Below are 14,338 nucleotides of genomic sequence, written 5' to 3' on the forward strand. Positions count from 1 at the left end.
CTGTTTCATTTCTCTTGCCCTGTAAAGCACAAGAATTTGTCCACCTCTTTGTTGTGGGTCACATCAAAAGCAAACACAGAGATCATGTTGCTGCTCTTATCACAGGGTTGTCCATCAGGACTCCAGAAAGGGCTTAGCAGCACAGCCAGGGGCAGGTGGGCGGCACAGCACATCACTGATAGGCTTCTGCAGCTGGACAACATTGAGACGATAAGACAGATCAACCTAAACAGACACACACACACACACACACACACACACACACACACACACACACAAGAACAGAGCATGAAAAACTGTTCAAACAAATACACTGTAAAAAAGAAAGATTCTTTATTTGCATTACTGGTTCTTTAACATCTATGGAAACATTTCGTTGACTTTCCATTTCCATTTTATAGTGGAAAAGGATTAATTACATTATTTAAAACGTTCTCCACACTAAAAAACTGAACTGAAAGGTTCTTTGGAAAACCCAAAATGGTTCCTCTATGGCATTGCTGCGAAACCTCCTTTTTAAAACCACATTTTTAAGAGCGTAGAATGGAAAACGCATAAAATCACAAAGTAAAAACAGGAGGCACTATACTCGAAAAGGAATAAAAGTTCTGGATGTTGGCTTCAAAATACAGCAATGTCAACCACAGCGTCTCATTTCGTCATTTATTTTGGGACAGGGCCACTGACGCATAGATTTTGGTGGGTAAAAAACAATTAATTATTAGAAAGAACAAAACAAAAATATAGCAACTGTAGTTTGTATTTAACAATGAAAAAAAAAAAACATAAAAGCTGCCAGCTTTGTTTAACCTCACCAGGTCTAAATGAAGATCAAACACTGGTTAATACTAATAAAGGCTCAATATGACTGGCCGAGCTCTCTTGAACACAGACACACCTGCCTTTGATCAAAGCCTGCTGCTTGAAAGCCATGCATAGTGCGATGCGGTGCATAGTCCTGTCATGCAAACAAACCTGACGCTATATTTAACTGGGCAGCTATCACTTGAAAGGCCTGTTTGTTTTTATCCGAAGCTAAAAAGACATCAGACAGCATCTGCAGCCTCAGGAACACGAGGGGAGGAAATCTGTAACACTGACTACTAAACTGAAAACTAGAAATGTCTGGTTATAGCCTTATTATTAAAGCTGTCACACTTCACTGATTATGCTGATTTATATAACAGCTAGTCTCGGTTCTCGAATTTAGGTTTTGTCTCACTCCGCTTCTCTGTGTAGCAGTGAGGTCTTTCTGTAGGTTATCGGTCTTACTATCGGTTATCTTTTCTCTAATAAGTCTTAGTGAGTAAATCATTCATTCATTCATTCATTCAAAAAATATTGCTGCTTGAATAAAATAGGAAACATTCCTCAATAAACACAAAACACAATACAATTCCAAACCTAAAATAAATAAATAAACATTCTAATTAATCAATTAAGACAAAAATTGCAAAATATTGCAAAATCTGAATTTGTGTTCAAAATAATTGGCCAAAATCACAAAGAAGCGAACCATGTGACTGTCTTGATGAGTGAGTCACTGAATTATTCACTGAACAGAATCAGTGTTTTTGAACCAAATCATTATGCAAAGCAGCTATTACTGCTTGGAGATGTGCAATGGTTAAATCTATTGTGGCTTTCTGCTTCAGAGATATTTTCTTTGGCCAACCAAAAAATAGACATACAGTGACTAGCGTCTCTAAAATGTAAGTTACTCTGTATTTAGGCTTGCTTGTGTTATATTGCTTTATTGTCGTGCCAAAAGGATTTGTTGACTTCAAGGAAATCATTTTGTTGTTTACAATCATGTGATCCTTGGTGGATATTGATACTCAAGATTGATTCACAGTCTAATCGCTAATTATCCCACTGGACTTATATCATTCAGTTAACACCCGGAGTTACCCTTACGAAAAAGAAGTTTATTCAAGTGTGCTATTAGTATACTTCTTTTAAACTAAAAATAGGAAAGTATGCTTTTAGTTTACTTTTTGTGTACTTTTCAGAAATGGGCTTTATGTACTTCTCAGATATATACTTAAAATGACATTTAAGTATACTTGACTTAAACTTACAAAAAGTCTACATATACTTGAACTTTACTTAAGTATACTTAATAAAATAAACTTGAAGTATACTACTTTTTGGTAAGGGTAGGTAAGCATTGGTTCACCGATGCGTATAACGATTGGCCAGATGAAGTTAACACTCTTCCTGAAATCTGACTACTAGATGATTAGATTACAGGACGATGGTATGTCATAATTACACCACATGAATTTAAATGCAGTTCTTTTTTTCTTTCTTTCTCGGAGTGAAATTGATTACTTTTTTTTCGACATTTTCTCCATCTGTTGTCTTTAGTCACTGCTCCGGATAGTCACTAGTGAAGCATTTGGCACATGACCGAATGGTGCCAATAGGCTGCTGCTAGTGGAACAGAGATTTTTATTGAAGTAGTGAACATATTAATGAACGTCAAATGCTATTAAACAGTTCCAGAAATTCAAGCAATCCGCTTAATATTTCTGGGGACATAATGTGGGATAATGTGTATTTAAACTCACAGTAAATCAATATATCTTTCAAAGGCTCGGTGCAAATGCATTGAAGTACAGTACACATTAACCAACTGCCTAAATGTCCCACTGGTGAGTTCCTGCTGATAGTCTTTTGGATGATTGGGTGCAGGTGATGCAGAGTGAGAACCCCCAGCTGGTGCTGTGTTTAAGTTCAAGTCTCACATAGTCTAATTACTAACAATGGAATCCTACTAACAATGGAAACCATATAGTCACATTGATTCTACCTAAAGGTCTCTAAATCAGCTTGTACAGGTTTGAACAAGTTCGAGACATTCAAGAACAGATGTTAGAGTGTAGAGCGGTGTTAATAATGAAAACAGTGATTTTTCCTTCCTTAACTTATTTCTGATTTACACTGATAGTGTATCTGTACAAGGGCCTATCTTTCACAGGGCCAGAATAGGTCTTATTCATAGCTCAGCAATCTTCAAATTAATACCTAGTTAAGTTCATTGTTTTTGCATAATTGTTATTCATATTAACAAATGATTTTGGCTTGAGGATACTGAGGAATTTGTTCTGTTTTTGTAACCCTCTGTAATCATATATATTATATAGAACAATAATGTAAAATCAAATATGAATATTGAAGAAATTAAAGAAGTGTTTTAACTATTTGAATGTACCTTAAAAATATTTTCAGAAGTCATATAGTCAATTAAGTAATTATCATTACTGTTATTAATGAAAATTTACAGTGCCAGCTATTTTATTAATAGCTGTATTAATTAAATTTAATTCAATTAATTACAAATATTTATTTATTTGTGGGAGCTGATGGGTGATTCATTAGTTAATTAGTTGGGAAATTATAGGGTAATGGCTTTTTATTATTAATTTGTGTCTTTTTAATTATAATTTTACGACTTTAAAAATGAAACAGAATTTCTCTATTTTGGGCTTGTCCCTTTGGGCATTGCATTTTTCACAGCAACCTAAAATTGAGCATCAAAAGTGTAATTAATTGGTTACATTTTTAATATAACAATTATTATTTTTAATCCAAAATATTAGCCGTGGTCTTTATACTAGGACATGTGAAATCATAGAAGATACCATGAAAAAATGTAACTTTAAATTTCGTTTAAAGTAGTCAGAATTGTCTCTGTATGAAGAATCCTCCATATGTTATTATCTGAGTAATGGATTCAGTGTCTACAGAACTATGCAGGCGTTTGGAGTAGGCACTAGGTAGTCAAACTGTGACTGCAGTCAAAAATGTGTTTCACCAGCAGATGGCATCGTTGTATGTTTATGGCAAGCGTGAGTGTTGAGTTCTATAAATCACTAGACAGCACGGGCCATGTGTTTGGGGACAGGGTCATGCTGAATACTGTGCCACTGCCAGAATCAACAGACGGATCAGTAATGCGGCTCATGAAAGGCCAAAGCCCTGTGATAAATCCATTACCCACAACTCCTGTAGTCATTGTCCCACCTCTTACTGACCTCCCAAAATAAACCCTACAATCTTCCTCTCCCAAGGCTGGGAAACTCACTCGGACGTCCGATCAGCCGGAGAAATGTTCAACGCTTCATTTCAGGGCAAATGTATAAATACGTTTATAAGATCATCACTTGGTGTCCTGTGGTCTTTTATGACACCAATGAATGACAAAGAGTGAGGGTGAGAAAACACAGTGAGCAGATTCCTGCGCCCCAGGCCCATTTATCAGCACGTTTGAAGTACCGGATAGACATGGAAAGCACATGAAGCATAACCGCGTGTGTCCAGAAGTCAGTCTTTAGCAGAGAATCAAGATAGTATTCTGATGCAAATCTAATTTACAGTAAATTTAAAATGTTATTAAATGCATAATTTAAATAATACAGTAGTGGGTGGTGCAGCATACTGGTTGAAGACCTGGGCTGCTATAAATGGACAGTTGCAGGTTCAAACCTTACTGTGGGTCATCCATAAACTAATAACCCCTTAGAGAAAATCACTTGACCCAAGTTACACCAAAGGGACTGTACTTATGGTCCGTAATCTGTAAACTGCTTTGGACAAAACCATCACTGAATTGGCAAATCAATAAACTTCAGACTTTCTCTGCTTCCCTTGTGAAAAAAGAAGTGCGCTGAAATCTAGTTAATGTTCACTTGTGTATTTTAAATTCTAGAAGCATATTTTTTAAATAACTGTACTTATATGAATTAAAATTAAGTGTATTTAAACAGAGTATACTTTCATGACTGTTTCTTACACTTTAGTACACTTAAGAAGTGTACTTTGTAATAATGTCAAAATAAAAGTTGAACTTTTAAAGAAAGTTTCAGATCATCATATTTTAACCTTTTGTCATGCTTTTATGGAATTTAAAGTGCTGACTAAAATACTAAAACACAGGTACAGTAGCAGTACATAATTATAATTTTAACTGTAGTGAGTTATTCAATATTAAATTTAATGTAAACACATATTAAACGTTTTAACAGAAAATTACATTTAAGTTTACTTTGGTTTGCCATTAATGCTTGTCAGTATATATGACAGCAAAGAAAATGGAAGTAATTATGAATTTATATTTAAAGGGACAGTTCAACCCAATATGACAATTCTATGATCATTTAATCACCAGCAAGTTGTTCCAAACATGTATGAGTTTCTTTCTTCTGCTGAAAAAGAACATAATTTTTTTTTTATTTTACATTTTTTAAGCATGTGGGTAACCAAACTATTATAATCCCCATGGTATTTCCCCTTTGGCAGTCAATGGAGACCATCAACTGTTTGGTTATTCAACATTCTTCAAAATATCTTCTTTTGTGTCTTTAATGTGTTTTCTATGAGTTAAACACGGTAACATCTAGGTGATGTTTATTTATGCAATTACCTATACATTTTTTATATTTCATTGTGTATAAAAGAACATTAGGCCTATTTAAGCAGTAAAAATTTAAATGTAATAAATTCATTTTATAAGCTTATTGTAAAGTTTTCCCCATTAAGACACCAGTCCATTCCTAAAATACATTGAACACACCACTCATCATTTCATGCTACACGGTAGAGATCAACAAGATTTCCACATTCCTGTTGTCAGGTGGTGGAACCAACCTCTGAATCGGTTCTGGCCGCACACTGGGTTCTTTCACTGACACAGGGGGAAGACTGGTTCCCTGGTCTGCAGAGTACTTCAAACACCTGGTCCAAAATCAACAGCACATGTTGAAAAGCACTAACAGCGGCCCGTTCCACGCTGAGCGATGATGTCACCTGAGCCCGCCATACTGCAACACTATGACTTGTCAAATTAAAGAGAGGAAAACCACAGAGATGTGTACCCCTTGGAAGCGACGAGGCCTTTTTCTCCTTTCCTTCTGGGAAATGGAGATTGTGTGTCGGGAGGCCAGTTTCCAGAATCCACCTGCTGCCAAGCTTTAATGGCGTGATAAACAAAGAGGAAATCGTTAGAGAGCATTAAAAACACAGCCCCTAACTCGCATGTGACTTTGGTTTATGAGAAAGAGGCAAATGCTCTACTCTCTAAAAGCTAAGAATAGAGGCTCTTTATTGCGTTTATATATCGGTTTTCAATTTATACAGTGCACTAAAGCGGAGAAATTGCAACCTTGTAAACATTTTTCATTAAGCATCCTTAAAGCAGCTAGAATTAGAATAAACTTTCACAACGGAGCAGCTACATGATACAGTCATAAAACAGCCAGTATAGTGTATGAAATAAGGCTCTAAACTTTCCATCAAGTACTGAAAACAGCTTGTGTTTTGACCCAAAAACATATTGACTGTACTAATCATATTCTTAATGGTTCTCCAACAGAGGGCAACACAGGCTCCCATATCAGATGAAAGTACAAAATACCAGCATAAACCAGCTTCATAGCCCATAATTGAGTCTCTATACGCACATAAAATGACATTTCTTATTTTAACCATCACCCTTCTGCCCACAAGAATGATTCATCAGTGCGTAAAAAGCTGCTAAGTATAGCCTAGGCCAAAACATAAGCCTTGTCAAGTGTACGATATTAAATAAAGCCAATAATTTCAGCATCTGTTCTCATTATGCCTAAACGGAGAGTAATTGTTTTCAAATTTGAAAAATGTGGCGATGGAGCTCTCGCTACTGCTAATGTGGCTGTTGTTATTTCAGAGGGACCCAGAGGAGTATTTAGGCAGCTGCCGAGGCCTCCGTCCCAGCCCTGGTATCATCCCCCCATCAGGCACTCCTTGAAGTGGTTTTATAAAGACATGACGAGGGAGCCCGGGCCGAAAGTGATCAGCGGGCGACGCACATCTGAAACCCATTTCCCGCAATTAAAGGGGAGAGACTATCAGCTCTAAACATCGGCTGTTTCCACGGTATCGGTTCAACATTCGGCTTGTGCGCACATTCCCATAAACAGTGACAGAACATTTCCAAATATATTTGTTTAGAGAAAAAACACAGTGGCCGTTCCAGCTGGGCTTGTGAGGGGGGGGGGCTTCTATGGATCAATAAAGGTCACATTTCTGTACAGTGGTTTGGAAAGTTTGAGAGCGTGGTCCCAGCATCTACACCTGGGGTGGGGACGGGTCTCGATGTGCAGCGGTGTGAGTGTGTGTCCGGCTCGAAAAATGCTTCCCCCGTCAATGCCTTCGCTGGTCGTTTTCTCTCTATTTATGAGCTCAGATCAGACTTCAAACACAATAAAACAACATACCAGGACACTGCAGCTATGGTATGGCAGACCTGATTGCTATCAGAAACTACAATCAAGCCAGTTTTTAACCCTAAAATGCATTGGTTTATAATTCCAGCACGCAAAGAGATAGTAAACAGCTTTGACTTAGCATTGTTTGGTTCACTGCTCCTCATGCTGAAGTCTAAAAATGCTTTGGCTGAGAGCATAATAACTTCTGAAACTAATTCTGCAATGATGGTTTTGTGAGATAAAGAATCTGTTGATTTGCTGAAGAAGGCGCTGTGAGACTCGTACTCTTTCTTGAGTGTGTTTTGGTCTATATTGAGGTGTTTATATGTGAGTGTGATAATGTGTGAAAGGGGGCACTTTAGGACCCCTATGTTTTGTGTAAAGGTTCAGTATTACATCAGAAACTAAGGGCAACAACAATTGATTAATAAAAAAAGCCTTGCCATGCATACAAAGAAAAACATTTCATTTTTCCTCATAAATTTTTACATTTGAAAGAGAAATGGGTCACACTTTCATTTTAAGGTCCAATTCTTGCCATTAACAAACCAGTAACTAATGTGCTGCTTATTATAAGTTAGTTATGGTAGTTGTTAAATTGGGTAGGATTATAGGGATGGCCGGGCAGAATACGTAATTTTATAAGTACTAAGTAAACAGCCAATGTGTTAATAATAGGCATGCTAAAAGCAACTTGTTGATAGTAAGAAACTGGTCCCTACCAAAGTGTTACAGAGAAGTGGAGGTTTTATAATAATATTTAGTTGTTTTGGACTCAAATTTTGGTTACTATAGATGACAAAACAGGATCTAATCAGTGTTATTATGTAAAAACACACTAAAATTAATTACACATTTTCATTAAAGGAAATAAAATGAAATAAAATATAAAATATTGATACAACAGTTGAAGTACAAAAACGGGAAAATTAAATTAAACACAATTAGATAAATGAACTGAAATAACAATTTAAAATCTAAAAATGAAAGAAGCTCAGAATATTAATAACTACTGTACTTTACTACTAAAATAACACTGGATCTAAACCACTTAAGTTATCTAATTAAATATTTAGATTTGTTTTTTTTTATTGTCATTTAAAATTTAGGTTGAGCATATTGCAAACACTAAAGCATCTGGGACTTAAAATTGAGCACTGCCAGAATGTTAATTGAAATAAAATGATTAAGGATAGCTTGTGTCTGATGAACACTCCAAGAGGCTTTAGCTTTAGCTCAGTCATATGAAACAGATTTCCCTGTGGTCAGACATGCTCTCCTCGATGGAGGGCAGATGTCTCTGTGGACTCAACCACTTGATAGTGAAAGACAGAAATGTCAAAAGCTAAACTGTCATGGGGGATGATCCTGGTTCATCTTTGGGGCAAAACTGTGCCTATAAGCGTCATTACAAATATAAGGCAGGAGCTGTTCCTCGGGCTACCTAGTGTCTGGACTTAGTGATAGAGATAGAAATGAACAGATATAGATCCTGCATAAAGGTTTCTAACAACTTAAACGACACTTTCTTTGTAAAACTTTCACGTATGCCCTGTGGTGGTCTCCTGTCATGACCTGGTTAAAAAAGTAGCAGGAAGATGATGTGCCTATATCATGCCCATATGAACAAAGACATAAATTAAGGACAAAATAAGATGTGTCCCAAAAAAGTAAAAACGATCTTTAAAAAAATTACATATAAATGACATCTATCTATCTATTGTTGTCCATACCAACTTGGCAGGGGCTTCTTGAGCCTATTCCAGCCTATACAGTATAAAAAGATAATATGAATAATACCATGGAGAATTAATGGATAATCAAAACAAAGTAGGATTTAACTAAAGAATGGTAATTTTAATAATTTAATAGCGCTAATTAATTAAACTGGTATAAACACATTGGTTTCTTTCAAGCAAAATGTGTCACAAAAAGTAGGTTCAAAATAAATAAAAAAAAAAAAGATAAATGTAGTGTTGGGTATATTCATATTTAATGTAATGAAGTACTACAAGAACATCTACTGGTATGGTGACAGATGATTACACATATTCCTTAAATCTGATTAAAGCCAGGGGATAAAAGGTCTTAGAAAAGAGAAAGTGTGTTTCCTGATGCCACTTGGGTTGATATTTTTATCGAACATGTAGTTAAAGACTTTGTCTACAAATGTCTGTTCTTTAGACCTAAAGCTTAAGAAAATTTGTTGAAAAATGGAGAGAAACAAGAGATTGAAGACACAATCCTGTGATTGCATTTACACCAAATCCACTCTGTAAGACATTGTTGCAGTCTTTGGAGGGCAGCAGTATGTGCCAGTGTCAGCCCATAAAACGGCCAGCAGCAAGGCCTCTGGTCGCTGTAAGGCAATATGAGCATCTCAGCGAGAGCCTGCTAGACTCATCCATCTCTGTCCAGCAGCATTGTCTGCCTGCTGGCTGGAGCTGCATCTGGTGTCACTGTCTCTGAGAGAGTCTGCCTGCAGCCCCATAAACATGACTAATCATTAACACAAGCCGCTTCAGCCAAGAGTGCTACACTCCCACAGCTGCTGAGAGCACTAAAGGCGCACATAAATCTGTCCTGAGAAAAGCGAGCAGAGGACACGCTCTGCTGGTGGGCACTGGGAAAATGGACATTTGTTGCCCGTTGGGATGGTTGCCGTTGCTGACGGGGAACAAAGGTAACCTTTTGGACTACGGAGAGGGTTAGGTACCTCGTTGGGCCATATGGTTCAATGTGTGTTTATGCTTACATTGAGCTTTTCCAATGAGTTACCAAGCCTATCTTGTCCAGACCATAAATTTGGAATGATACATGTCTTTAAAATACACGCAGATGCTCCAGATGTTGATTATTTTGTGCTGGACTGAACTATGAAAAATGGGTCAAGGGTAAATGCAGCATTTTGCCCCACTGAGAATAACTTTACTCTTTCATATTATTGATGATTGTTTTTCCGTATGCTTTTCATAAGTCCATGCCACCTTCTGCCATGCTTGCTTGGCAGCCAATACCATCACTATTATGAAGCAGCAATAATGCAGATCGCCAGAAGGAAAATACAGCTGCATAAAATAGCACAGAGACACGTATATCATCAGCTCATCAAACTGCTGCAGAAAATTGAACCAATCAGAGGTGATGAGCTTAAATAGTTTGTTTGTTCGGTTTCTGAAGGCACCAGAAAGCGAAAACGTTTCCAGTCTTTGGCACAATATCAGTAGGATGCTTTGTGCCTAGGGTTTCAATGGAGCCCTTGTTATTGAGTAAAATGTTAACTATATATAGTTTATATATTACTTTTATATCTTTTATAAGTTTGTGTTATATAACACTGAGACTGCTTAATATGTTTATAAATTTTTTTTAAAGGAACTTCAAAACTTCATCTAATTTGACAGGACTAGTTTTGTAGAGAGTCAGTTAGTGATGCAGATTTCAGATCAGCTGTCACCAATGCAAAGGTAAGGATAAACTTTACAGAGCTGTGAATGCTCGTTTGTGTCCTGTAGATGGGGGGCACATCCTTAAAGCTCTGCACTAAAAGCCCTCCAGTGATGCGAAACCCACCATGCCTGCCAGATGTCATTGTGCTTGTCCTCCATGATTCATAGAGCTTGTGTTTTTTTATTCTCTTTCTGCCCTCACCGCTGATGGTATTTCTCTTACCCTGGTATATGTTTATAGTAGCGATTTAAAAAAAACCTTGAAGAAGGTGAGCGAGGTTAGGGAATCACACCTGATGACCAGGGCAGCTTTGGGGGAATCCCATAGCTACGTCACTTAGCTGAGGTTACCAAGTTATGGTATATCAAACTCTCCACAACCTGAAGTTTTTATGGACACTTATACGTCTTTTGGCACATACTGTATGCTAAGATCCAGTGTAGGGTATAATTTCTGCAATATATTTTCTGTTGGATCCTTAGAGCAGTTTTGTTTTAAAAAATCACACTCCATGTGAGTTTGGCAGGTGATCACTGGTATTTGGTTTTATTTATTTAGTTGCACGTGGATTTTTTATTCAGTGTTTTGTCATTGAGATTACTGCACCAACGATCGTACCCATAACCTTTGATGAGACTTTCGTGTATCAAGTGTATTTTTATTTTTTTATATTTGTAATCAAGTTCTGATTTGAAAGCGGGCCCCCCCCACATGAAAGTGAGTAACGAGGCGCATAGTCTCATCTATCTCTTTAAGTTGTTGGCTGCCTGTCCTAGTGGTTGTCTTTGTTAACCCGCTCGTTTATATACTGACAATTATTGGTGTGGATGCTGCACTAAAGGGGTCATGAACTTTAGAAAAACAAATATACCCTTGATCTTTTGACATATAAGAAGGTCATTGTACTATAAAAAACATCCTGTAAGTTTTCAGAACTCAAAAATGTAATGCTAGTCTAAAAACAGCTTATATAGCCAGTCTGCCAAAAGGACAGGCTTGTGGGAATATGCCAATCTATGATGTAATAGTGTGGCTAAATACCGCCTCCATAAGGAGAAGATCAACGCCCTAGCTTTATACAGCACTGCCTGTTTATTTCCCCCCCAAAGATTCGCACATGTAGTAATGACAAGAGAGGCAAATACAGGCAAAAGAAACCAAACAAAAAAAATGGCTCCAAAGACAAACAAGGCACTGGGGTGCAGTGCCAAGCTTTGGAACAAAAACACAGTCTTTGCGCATTGCCTCAGTTCTGATCCCCAGCATTAGGAAAGAGTGGATGAACTTTACTTTTTTAATGAGATCGAAACCACGTCAGTAAGAAACTTGGTCCTTTTTTTTTTCCACTTCATTTTACCACAAATTTGTTTACAAACAAAGAAGAATTCAAGGCAGGACTTTCAGAAAGATTCAAACTAAATGATGTGATGTTAGTGATCACTATTGCTTTGTCTGTTATTACAGATCGTTTGATATGTCATTGAGTTATTTATTGCATTTTTGACCTAAAATAACTAAGCAGTGTCCCATCATGAAGGATGTAGGCTGTCAAACAGGCACAACTGTCTGGTGTTCTCACAAATGGAGTGTTCTGACAAGGGGGGTCAAACAGGACAGAAAATAGCCTATTACTTCTAAATTATGATGTTTGTGATGTAAAAATTTTGATGACATTATAAATGTACCCCAGAGAAACAGGTACAAAATAATAAAATAAAGATCATGACCCGGAGTTAAGAGCAAAAACAATTTTTTGTTTACATCGAACATTTTTTTTTCCTTCATGGTCAGCTATATCTTAATTATTCCACTAAGGAAAAATGTCCAAAATGGGAGGATTTATGAAATAAAGCAAGTTGCATTAAAACAAGTCATGTGATTTTCAAAACGGTTGCTCCTATGCGGTGACCTGCCACTGTAAAATAAAATTTTCATTTTCAAAGCTTATATGTTCATTATGTGTAAAGTGACAGCATAAAGTTAAAACTGCCATGATGGATTTTGCAGATTTCCCTTAAAAAAAGATGCTAAATTTTGATGGATTGGACTGGACCTGGACTTGTGTGTTGTTGGTTACTGAGATGTTTTTATCAGTTGTTTGATTGGTGCCCATGCTTCACCTGCAGAGGATCCATTGGTGAACAAAGCTGTGTGCTTCTAAGTTTTCTCTAAATCTGATGAAGAAAAAAATGCATCTACGTCTTTAGATGGCCTGAGGGTGAGTACAATTTAGTACAATTTTCCTTCTTACACAGTGATTGCAGAATATGTAGGAACAACCCAGAAACTCCACCTGCTACGGTCTTCCTCCTGGGGCGGGGTGAGAAAAAAACTATTTTGTTCTAGCTGGTTGAAGCACTAAGCACAATGCTCAGAGTAATTATCTTCCTGTGTTAACCCATTGAAGAGTAGCTCGGAGAATACAGCGTGACTTGGAAAAAAAGATGGGTAGCACAGCAGTAATCCTCAGAGCGTTTTGACTAGTCAGTAGTGTACCTATAATTGCTTGCTTACTGGCAAGGAAACAAGCCAAGCACAATACTAAGTTGATTACCTGTGGTAATGAAATCACTTAAAGTTTGGCTCTTTAACTTTCGTTGTAATTATTATCTAACCGTCCATAAAACTGCACTCACATACAACTTTGGCAGTTAGTTAGAGTTTGAAGAGAGTGTACTGAGCCAGAAGTATAATTCGATGATTCTGACACGACTGAAACTGGACGGAGCAAAATGGACCACCGGGTTTTTCCCACTTTTTAATCCCTCTTGCTGTACACAAACACTTTTCCATGTTGTTTATTTCGTGGAGACTGTCACGGCCTGGCTTTCATCCCCCCTGTGCATATGGTAGGTAGGGAGGCATACATTGCTTCAGCATGTTGTTTGGCAGGGCAATAGGCATAATTTATTGGCATATGAACATGTATGCTAATACACATGTTTTTGTTGCGAGTCAAACAATGGAGGGGGAAAAAATGGAAAAGCACAGCAGAATGTGGCCAGCGAAAGTATTTCACACTGGCCCAGCCAGCAGCAGCTGGTAAAACAGCGCGAGCCCGGGTTTGCATGTTTTAACAGCAGACCGCGTGTGCCTAATGTAGTGTGTTTTGAGATTTCACTAGATTCCTCAGATAGGTTGGAAACGGTTCAACATGAAAATGAATGATGCGATGCCCACTGCATTTTTATTTACACAACCACAAACTGGCAGGGCTAGAACAGACAGCCCTGTCCCTACGAAAGGAGCACGGTCTTTAATATGTTTGTCGTAGAAAAAGCCACAGCGGGGGTTGTTCCCCTTTCCCCCCAGATAGGGGTGGCCAGCTGTGGTGGCTGAAGCCTATAGGCCCGTTTGATAAAAGCACCTGGTGTAAAGCTGAACTTCCCTCTGCCTTCCCGAGTTCAATGCTTCGGGTCGCCTGCTTGGACAAAACGTAACGTTTCCCGTCAGCAGCAGCGGAGCGGCCCAGGCTGCTGCTCGTGGGCCACCGCCGCCAGAACCACGCCCATCCTCCTGTCAACATGTGTCATTCAGCCACAATTTACTGAGTAGCAGTGTTGTGTAAGATAACAGATGGATATGATTACCACAGTACTTATACAGGTTATTTTTAACATGGTCAGTTCTCTCCTGCC

The sequence above is a fragment of the Cyprinus carpio genome, chromosome B9 (genome assembly GCF_018340385.1).
Source record: "Cyprinus carpio isolate SPL01 chromosome B9, ASM1834038v1, whole genome shotgun sequence".
Classification (NCBI taxonomy): domain Eukaryota; kingdom Metazoa; phylum Chordata; class Actinopteri; order Cypriniformes; family Cyprinidae; genus Cyprinus; species Cyprinus carpio.